Consider the following 11,536-nt stretch of genomic DNA (forward strand, 5'->3'; position numbering starts at 1 on the left):
ACTTATATAGGTTTGATTTTGTCGTACTTCTGGAAAAAATCATAACTACATGCAGGAAAATTTATACGTTTAAAAATGTCATCTTCTGACCCCTATAACTTTTTTATTTTTCCACGTACAGGGCGGTATGAGGACTCATTTTTTGCGCTGTGATCTGAAGTTTTTATCGGTATGATTTTTGTTTTGATCGGACTTTTTGATCACTTTTATAAATTTTTTAATGGTCTAAAAAGTGACCAAAAATGCGCTTTTTTGGACTTTGGAATTTTTTTGGGTGTACGCCATTGACCGTGCAGTTTAAATAATGATATATTTTTATAGTTCGGACATTTACGCACGCGGCGATACCACATATGTTTATTTTTTTTTTTTTTACACTGTTTTATTTTTTTTATGGGAAAAGGGGGGTGATTCAAACTTTTATTAGGGAAGGGGTTAAATGACCTTTATTAACCCTTTTTTTTAAACTTTTTTTTGCAGTGTTATAGGTCCCATAGGGACCTATAACACTGCACACACTGGGGGACATGTATCATTTCCAGTGTATAATAGAAGTTTTTTACCCCTCTGCCTGTTGTCTAAATTTGGTGCAGCTGCGTTAAATTTATCATTCTTGTGCAGCTACTTTCTTGAATTGCGTTTAAATTTAGAATTCTCCTCAGAGCATAAATTTACACCGCAGCTCTATTTAGTAGGAGCTTTGTCTGCAGCGTATCTGCACCTAAACAGTAAATGTGTCCTCGCTATTAGTTTTAGAATTTTTTTCTTCATTATGTAGAGTTTTAATCTCACAATAATACCACTTTTTGCACCCAATTATAACACATCAATTATACCAATGTCCTTATTCTTCATTTAACATCTGTGACACCCCTGTGCAAATCACCTCAAATGTACATGGTGCACTCTACCTTATGGGCCTTGTTGTGAGCCCGCAGAGCACTTTGCGCCCACATATGTGGTATCTCCGTACTCTGGCTAAATTGTGTCCCAAAAAATGGGGATCTTTTTTCCCATTTACCTCTTGTGAAAATGTAAAGTATGCGGCAATACCTGCATGTCAGTGTAAATAATTTTATTTTTATACACTAACATACTGGTGTAGACTCCAACTGTTCCTTTTCATAATGGGTAAAAGGAGAAAAAGTCCCCCAAAATCTGTAAGGCAATTTCTCCCGAGTACGGCGATACCCCATATGTGACCCTAAAATGTTGCCTTGAAATACGACAGGGCTCCGAAGTGAGAGAGCGCCATGCGCATTTGAGCCCTAAATTAAGGTTTTGCATAGGGGTGGACATAGGGGTATTCTATGCCAGTGTTTCCCAAACAGGGTGCCTCCAGCTGTGGCAAAACTCCCAACATGCCTGGACAGTCAATGTCTGTCCGGCAATACTGAGAGTTGTTGTTTTGCAACAGCTGGAGGCTCCATTTTGGAAACAGTGCCGTACCAGACATTGTTCATATTTATTGGGGAGGGGAGGGGGGCTGTGTAGCGGTATGTGTATATATAGTGTTTTTTACTTATTTTATTTAAGTGTAGTGTAGTGTAGTGTTTTTAGGGTACAGTCACACGGGCGGGGATTGACAGCGAGTTTGCTGCATCTCAATCTTGCAGCACTCCCTGTAAACCTCCGCCCATGTGAGTGTACCCTGTCCATTCACATTGGGGGGGAAACATTCAGCTGTTGCAAAACTACAACTCCAGCATGCCCTTTGGCTGTCCGTGCATGCTGGGAGTTGTAGTTTTGCAACAGCTGGAGGCGCACTGGTTGCGAAACACGGAAACAGACTCAGTGTTTCGCAACCAGTGTGCCTTTAGCTGTTGCAAAAACGTCAAATCTCAGCATGCAGTGACAGCAGAAGGACATGCTGGAACATGTAGTTATGCAACAGCTGGAGGCATACTGCTACAACTCCCAGCATGCTCTTTGGCAGTCCGTGCATGCTGAGGGTTGTAGTTATGCAACAGCTGAAGGCACACTGGTTGCAAAACACTTGAAAGTTTTTTACTTAACTTAGTGTTTCCAAACCAGTGTGCCTCCAGCTGTTGCACAACTTCAATTCCAAGCATGAATGGTCTGTCAGTGCATGCTGGGCGTTATAGTTTGGAGGCACAGCTGGAGGCACACGGGTTGGGAAAAAGAGTTAGGAAACGAACAATGTTTCCCAACTAGTGTGCCTCCAGCTGTTGCAAAACTATAATTCCCAGCATGGCCAGGCATGCTGGAAGTTGTATTTCGGCAATATCTGAAGGGTCAGATGTTGACAAACTACAACTCCCAGCATGCTTGGGCAGTCTGGGCATGCTGGGAGTTGTAGTTTTGCAACAGCTGGAGGTCCACAGTTTGTAGACCACTGTATAATGATCTCCAATCTGTGGTCTTCCAGATGTTACAGAACTACAACTCACAGCATGCCTCGACAGAGTGGGCATGCTGAGATTTGTAATTTTGGAACATCTGGAAGAGCACAGATTGGAGACCATTATACAGTGGTCTCCAAACTGTGGCCCTCCAGATGTTGCAAAACTACAACTCCCAGCATGCCCAGATGGTCACATGGTAAGATGGCTGGCTATCAGTGATAGCCACCATCTTACCGGGCGCTGGGGAAAAGTATAACGGAAAGCAGTAAATTTTAAAAATAAAAGGAGAATGATCTACAGTGTTAAGTGGATTACAAAACTATTTTAATGTGACGGAGCTTGTTCAATGATAAGTAAGCTATCAAACATTTCCTATGTAAATGTATTAAATTGTTGGATCATAAAATACCAATATACAAGTGATCTAATGAATAACTGAACTGTAAACAAATATTCTATATGCAAATTATTTTAAAAGTGCTTTGGAATAACCAAGGAGTAAAAATATAAAGCAAACAAAAGGAGGAATTGAGATAGGAAAGTTATAACATTCTGGTGGTTCCTTAGTAGAACTTTCCTTCAGAAATAGAAAGGATTGCTACGTGCAGTTAAAGTTGGCTTATATTTATGGGGAAAAAGACGCACTTGCGTCAAAATTTTTGGTGCAAAGGAAAAGAACGCAGGTAATAAATCCATGTGTACTATAGATGTCACTCCAAGGTACCCTGATTCAGCCACATCTGGAGGACATGCTCTACCAAAACGTGCGCAAAAAAATGGGAAAAAACAAGCGCTTGCGCAAAATTTTGCGCAAAAAAATACACACAAAACAGGGGTAAAATCTTTGATACATGTCCCCCACTGATCTCTCATCCTGATCACAGGCGTGTATTAACACGCCTGTGATCAGTGTTATCGGCGCTTGACTGCTCTTGCCTGGATCTCAGGCACGGAGCAGTCATTCGCCGATCGGACACCGTGGAGGCAGGTAAGGGCCCTCCCGGTGTCCTGCAAGCTGTTCGGGACGTCGCGATTTCACTGCGGCCGAACAGCCCGACTGAGCAGCCGGGTCACTTTCACTTTAGAAGCGGCGGTCAGCTTTGACCGCCGCTTCTAAAGGGTTAATACCGCACATCGCCGCGATCTGCGGTATCAGCCGCGGGTCCGGGCCGTTGATGAGCGCCTGTCTGCATCCTGTTTTTGGTGGGATGCCGACAGATATGATTAACGGGGGCCATAACGTTGTGTGATCATACCCTTAACCCCTTAAGGACCGGAGGTTTTTCCGTTTTTGCATTTTCGTTTTTTGCTCCTTGCCTTTAAAAAATCATAACTCTTTCAAATTTACACCTAAAAATCCATATGATGGCTTATTTTTTGCGCCACCAATTCTACTTTGTAATGACGTCAGTCATTTTGCCCAAAAATCTATGGTGAAGCGGGAAAAAAAATCATTGTGCGACAAAATTTTAAAAAAAACGCTGTTTTGTAACTTTTGGGGGCTTCCGTTTCTACGTAGTACATTTTTCGGTAAAAATGACACCTGATATGTATTCTGTAGGTCCATACGATTAAAATGATACCCTACTTATATAGGTTTGATTTTGTCGGACTTCTGGAAAAAATCATAACTACATGCAGGAAAATTAATACGTTTAAAATTGTCATCTTCTGACCCCTATAACTTTTTTATTTTTCCGTGTATGGGGCGGTATGAGGGCTCATTTTTTGCTCCGTGATCTGAAGTTTTTAACGGTACCATTTTTGCATTGATAGGACTTATTGATCGCTTTTTATTCATTTTTTCATGATATAAAAAGTGACCAAAAATGCACTATTTTGGACTTTGGAATTTTTTTGCGCGCACGCCATTGACCGAGCGGTTTAATTAATGATATATTTTTATAATTCGGACATTTCCGCACGCGGCGATACCATTTATGTTTATTTTTATTTTTATTTACACTGTGTTTTTTCTTTTATGGGAAAAGGGGGGTGATTCAAACTTTTAATAGGGAAGGGGTTAAATGATGTTTATTCACTTTTTTTTTGCACTTTTTTTTTGCAGTGTTATAGGTCCCATAGGGACCTATAACACTGCACACACTGATCTTTTACATTGATCACTGGTTTCTCATAAGAAACCAGTGATCGATGATTCTGCCGCATGACTGCTCATGCCTGGATCTCAGGCACTGAGCAGTCATTCGGCGATCGGACAGCGAGGAGGCAGGTAGGGGCCCTCCCGCTGTCCTGTCAGCTGTTCGGGATGCCGCGATTTCACCGCGGCTATCCCGAACAGCCCACTGAGCTAGCCGGCATGCTTTCGGTTTCACTTTAGACGCGGCGTTCAACTTTGAACGCCGCGTCTAAAGGGTTAATAGCGCGCGGCACAGCGATCAATGCCGCGCGCTATTAGCCACGGGTCCCGGCCGTTGTTAGAGGCCGGGCCCGACCCGCTATGACGCGGGGCCACGCCGTGGCCCCGCGTTATAGATCGGGAGTGGACACATGACGTTCCAGTACGTCATGTGTCCTTAAGGGGTTAAAGAACCAGAAATGCCTATACTCCACCCCTTTTTTATGAGCTCCACCCCATTTCCTAGGATTGCATGCATCTATGTAAAGATAGGCCATACATAACGGTGTTTTCAAAACAGTGTGTCTCCAGCTGTTGCAAAACTACAACTCCTAGTATGCCTAGACAGCCAAAGGCTGTCCGGGCATGCTAGGAGTTGAAGTTGTGCAACAGCTGAAGGCACACTGTTTGGAAAAGAGTGGGCTAGGCCCATAGCACATCAGCCTACCTATATACAGTCATGGGGAGAAGATGGCTAGAAGGGTGGAGGAGTGTTTAAACTAGGGACTGGGGGGGAGGGAACCTACAACATAGAGGGGGAAGATAGTGTAGATAGTGGGATAGTGTAGATAGGTGGGAATTATAAATGTACCTGGGGGTGGAGCGGAGGGAGGGGTTAGAATAGTTAATAGGAATAGGCTTCATAGGAAAATAAAACTTACACCCTTGAATCCCATTAACCCAAATAACATAAAGGATGGAAATGTAAAGTGTATGTTCACAAATGCCAGAAGCCTAGCAAATAAAATGGGGGAGCTTGAGGCCTTGATACTGGAGGAACATATTGATATAGTTGGGGTCACTGAGACATGGCTGGACTCCTCGCATGACTGGGCTGTCAATCTGCAGGGGTTTACATTGTTTCGCAATGATAGAATGAACAGAAAAGGTGGTGGAGTCTGTCTGTATGTAAGAAGTGGTATGAAAGTCAGTGTGAACGATGCCATAGTGTGTGATGATTCTGAGGATGTGGAATCATTGTGGGTAGAATTACAAAAGGAGGGAAATACAGAAAAAATAACATTTGGGGTAATCTACAGACCCCCTAATATCACTGAAGAAATAGAAGGTCGGCTGCATAAACAAATAGAGAGGGCCGCCCGGGCAGGTACAGTGGTAATAATGGGAGATTTTAACTATCCAGATATAGATTGGGGCCGGGGGCTGGCTAAAACTACAAAGGGGCGACAATTCCTTAATTTATTGCAGGATAATTTTATGGGCCATTTTGTGGAGGACCCAACAAGAAGTGATGCCTTGTTGGATCTGATCATTTCCAACAACGCAGAGCTGGTTGGTAATGTAACTGTGCGGGAAAACCTTGGTAATAGCGACCACAATATAGTTACTTTTGACTTAAAATGTAGAAAACAAAGACAGGCGGGGAAGGCAAAAACATATAACTTTAAAAAGGCAAACTTCCCTGGGCTGAGGGCTGCACTACAGGACATAGACTGGGGGGAGGTGTTGTCAAATACTGATACAGAAGGTAAATGGGACATCTTTAAATCAACTCTAAATAACTATACAGCTAAATATATACCAAAGGGGAACAAATATAAACGATTAAAACTAAATCCTACATGGCTGACAAATGATGTTAAAAGAGCAATAAACAACAAAAAAATAGCCTTCAAAAAATACAAATCTGATGGGTCAGCTATAACATTTAAACAGTACAAAGAGCTTAATAAAATCTGTAAAAATGTAATAAAAACAGCAAAAATTCTAAATGAGAGACAGGTGGCCAAAGAAAGCAAAACTAATCCTAAATATTTTTTTAGATATATAAATGCAAAAAAACCAAGGACAGAGCATGTAGGACCCCTTAATAATGATAATGGGGAGGTTGTCACAGGCGATCAAGAGAAGGCGGAGCTACTGAATGGGTTCTTTAGTTTTGTATATACTATGGAATAAGGAGCTGACATTGGCCAGGTCGGTGCTGGTAACACATCATGTAATGTACTGAACTGGCAATGTAAATGTAAATGTAAGCAAATCTCCAGGGCCAGATGGACTACACCCAAGAGTTCTTAGAGAACTAAGTTCAGTAATATCTGTACCACTGTTCATTATATTTAGAGATTCACTGGTGTCTGGTATTGTGCCAAGGGACTGGCGCAAGGCGAATGTGGTGCCAATCTTCAAAAAGGGCTCTAGGTCTTCGCCAGGAAACTATAGACCGGTAAGTTTAACGTGCATTGTGGGTAAATTGTTTGAAGGACTTCTAAGGGATTACATACAGGAATACATAGGGGATAATTGTATTATAAGTGATAGCCAGCATGGGTTTACTAAGGATAGAAGTTGTCAAACCAATCTAATTTGCTTTTATGAAGAGGTGAGTAGAAGCCTTGACAGAGGAATGGCTGTGGATATAGTGTTTCTGGATTTTGCTAAAGCGTTTGATACTGTCCCTCATAGACGTCTGACAGGTAAGTTAAGGTCTTTGGGTTTGGAAACTTTAGTTTGTAACTGGATTGAACACTGGCTCATGGATCGTACCCAGAGAGTGGTGGTCAATGATTCGTACTCTGATTGGTCCCCGGTTATTAGTGGTGTACCCCAAGGTTCAGTACTGGGCCCGCTGTTCTTTAATTTATTTATCAATGATATAGAGGATGGTATTAACAGCTCCGTTTCTATATTTGCAGATGACACCAAGCTTTGTAGCACAGTACAGTCTATAGAGGATGTGTATAAGTTACAAGATGACTTGGATAGACTAAGTGTCTGGGCATCCACTTGGCAAATGAGGTTCAATGTGGATAAATGTAAAGTTATGCATCTGGGTACAAATAACATGCATGCGTCATATGTCTTAGGGGGGATTAAACTGGCAGAGTCACTAGTAGAGAAGGGTCTGGGTGTACTTGTAGATCACAGACTACAGAATAGCATGCAATGTCAGGCTGCTGCTTCCAAGGCGGCAGTATATTGTCCTGTATAAAAAGAGGCATTGACTCAAGGGACAGGGACATAATACTCCCCCTTTATAAAGCATTGGTACGGCCTCACCTGGAATATGCTGTTCAGTTTTGGGCACCAGTCCATAAAAGGGACACTGTGGAGCTGGAAAGGGTGCAGAGATGCGTGACTAAACTAATATGGGGCATGGAACATCTTAGCTATGAAGAGCGATTAAAGGAGTTACAATTGTTTAGTCTTGAGAAGAGACGTCTAAGGGGGAATATGATAAATGTATAGAAGTATATTAATGGCCCATACAAAAAAATATGGAGAAAAACTGTTCCAGGTCAAACCCCCCCAAAGGACGAGGGGGAACTCCCTCTGTCTGGAGAAGAAAATGTTTAGTCTCAAGGGGCGACACGCCTTCTTTACCATAAGAACTGTGAACTTATGGAACAGTCTACCTCAGGAACTGGTCACAGCAGGAAAAATTAACAGCTTTAAAACAGGGTGAAATACATTCCTGGAACAAAGTAACATTAATGCTTATGAAGAAATATAAAATCCCATCCCTTCCCCAATATCGCGCCGCACCCCTACCCTTCAATTCCCTGGTTGAACTTGATGGACGTATGTCTTTTTTCAACCGTACTAACTATGTAACTATGGCCGTAAATGTTGGCACCCCTGAAATCTTTCTAGAAAAATAAGTATTTCTCACAGAAAAGGATTGCAGTAACACACGTTTTGCTATACACATGTTTATTCCCTTTGTGTGTATTGGAACTAAACCAAAAAAGGGAGGAAAAAAGCAAATTGGTGCACACCCTTTGGAAAAAATAACTGAAATCAGTCGCTTCCCATAACCATCAATAAGCTTCTTACGCCTCTCAGCCGGAACGTTGGACCACTCTTCCTTTGCAAACTGCTCCAGGTCTCTCTTAGGCTGGGTTCACATCAGGTTTTTCCCAATATGGGACCACATACGGCTGGGAGGAGCTAAAACCGGGCACTCCCGTATCCCTGCCGTATGCCGCCCATATGTAATGTATTTCAAGGAGCCGATCGGAGTGAATCGGTCGGCTCATTTTTGCCTGTATGCGTTTTACCACCGGACCTAAAACCGTAGTCAACCACGTATGGGCAAAAAATGAGCCGACCAGTTCACTCCGGTTGGCTCATTGAAATACATTACATATGGGCAGCATACGGCAGGAATATGGGAGTGCCCAGTTTTAGCTCCCCCAGCTGTATGTGGTACCGTATTGGGAAAAACGTGATGTGAACCCAGCCTTATTGGAAAGGCGCCTTTTCCCAACAGCAATTTTAGGATCTCTCCACAGGTGTTCAATGGGATTTAGATCTGGACTCATTGCTGGCCACTTCAGAACTCTCCAGCACTTTGTTGCCATCCATTTCTGGGGGCTTTTTGACGTATGTTTGGGGTCATTGTCCTGCTGGAAGACCCAAGATCTCGGACGCAAACCCAGCTTTCTGACACTGGGCTGTACAGTGTAATCTAAAATCCGTTGGTAATCCTCAGATTTCATGATGCCTTGCACACATTCAAGGCACCCAGTGCCAGAGGCAGCAAAACAACCCCAAAACATCATTGAACCTCCACCATATTTCACTGTAGGTACTGTGTTCTTTTCTTTGTAGGCCTCATTCAGTTTTCTGTAAACAGTAGAATGATGTGCTTTACCAAAAATCTCTATCTTGGTCTCATCTGTCCACAAGACGTTTTCCCAAAAGGATTTTGGCTTACTCAAGTTCATTTTGGCAAAATGTAGCCTTGCTTTTTTATGTCTCTGTGTCAGCAGTGGGGTCCTCCTGGGTCTCCTGCCATAGCATTTAATTTCATTTAAATGTGGATGGATAGTTTGCGCTGACACTGATGCTCCCTGAGCCTGCAGGACAGCTTGAATATCTTTGGAACTTGTTTGGGGCTGCTTATCCACTATCCGGACTATCCTGATTTGACATCTTTCATCAATTTTTCTCTTGCCCAGGGAGATTAGCTACAGTGCCATGGGTTGCATACTTCTTGATAATGTTGCCCACTGTGGACAAAGGCAAATCTAGATCTCTGGAGATGGACTTGTAACATTAAGATTGTTGATATTTTTCCACAATTTTGGTTCTCAAGTCCTCAGACAGTTCTCTTCTCCTCTTTCTGTTGTCCATGCTTAGTGTGGCACACGCAGACAAACAATGCAGAGACTAAGTGAACTTCTCTTCTTTTTATCTGCTTTCAGGTGTGAATTTTATATTGTCCACACCCGTATCTTGCCCCAGGTGAGTTTAAAGGAGAATCACATGCTTGAAACAATCTTATTTTTCCATAATTTTGAAAGGGTGCCAATAATTTTGTCCAGCCCATGTTTGGAGTTTGGTGTGACATTGGGCTTCATTTACTAAGCTGAAACCGACCAGTTTTTGTCTGGTTACTTTGGTGCAGAATGTCTGCGACATGTCTGCGCCAGTGTGCACCTGGAAAATCTGACAAACCCAACAGACGAACAGATTTGAATAGAAGCCCCAAAACATCCCCCTGACCCCCTGCGCAAGGAGGGTGGGGAGAACAGACTGAAAAGCCACAGCCAGGGTCAGAGAGCGGGGAGGACAGGACCCGAAAAACGATCCCGGGGAAAAGAACCAAACTTGATTCGGTAGCTGTTGGAAACGACGTCCCAAACCCAGGAATCCTGGACCTGCACCAACCAAACGTCCCAAAAGAGGGACAGGCGACCACCCACCCGAAAGGAAGGCTCGGGTGGGGGTGCCCCTTCAGGTGGAGGTAGGTTTTAGAGTACCTGGCTTTGCGGAGAAGCGTCCAGAGCGGCCGTCCTGCTTCCAGGAGGGGCGCGCATTTGAATGTAGGAGTCTTTCGAGACTGCGTCGACCTGTGGCAAAGGACCGAAAGGGCCAAAACAAAAAGGACTTGCGTTAAGAATCGGTGCAACGCACCTTTTTCTGAGGGGGCAGAGAGCTCTTACTGCCTTGGATTTCATCCAAGCATTTGCCACAAAGGCGGCCACCAGTGAAGGGCATCTCAGTGAGCGATTTCTTGGAGGTCAGCATTCCAGGCCTTCAACTACATAGAGCGGAGGATAGCCACTAAGTTGCCAGAAGCAAAGGCCGCACAGCGTGCGGACTCCAGAGACAGCGAGCATAGATAATCACCAGCATTGGAAATCTGGAGGGCTAGGTCAGCCAGACCATCTGGAGGAGCCCCGGATAAAACGCCTTGGTGAAGTTGGGAGGCCCAGGCTGACAAGACCTTGGATACCCAAGTTGCGGCGAATGCCAGAAGCAAGAACGAGCTTACTGCTTCAAATGCGAATTTTGCTAAATTCTCAATTCGCTTGTCCACGGGGTCCTTGAAGGAAGCCGCATCAGCCAGAGGAAGAGTGGTGGACTTGGATAAGCGAGAGACGGGAGGGTCCACTGTAGGTGGAGCAGTCCATTTGGAGAACAGGTCCTGGGCAAATGGAAACATAGCTCGCAGCCGCTTAGACCCTTGGAAGTGTTTTTCAGGGTGCTTCCAGGCAGTGTCCACCAGGTCATCAAACTCTGTATGAGTGCTGAAGACCTTGGGAGTCCGGTGAGTGCGGCAGAAGGAAACTTCTGAAGCTGGGTCCCAAGTTCCAGGGTCCTGTAGGTGAAAGGTGCCCATGACAGCCGACACCAGACTGTCCACCATGTCCGACATGGATGACAGCTCCTCGGTCTCAGAATGTGGGTCCAAGTCTGCGTCCACCAGTTCCCCAGGAGATCGGGAACGGGTAGTAGAACCTCCAGATCCAGGCGTAGTAGACCTAGAATGGCGGTCCCCCACACACACAATATTCCATGCAGTTTGTTATGAAAAAGAAGTTAGAATGAATCTCCTCAT

Source organism: Hyla sarda, chromosome 1, assembly GCF_029499605.1.
Source record: "Hyla sarda isolate aHylSar1 chromosome 1, aHylSar1.hap1, whole genome shotgun sequence".
NCBI classification, from domain to species: Eukaryota; Metazoa; Chordata; class Amphibia; order Anura; family Hylidae; genus Hyla; species Hyla sarda.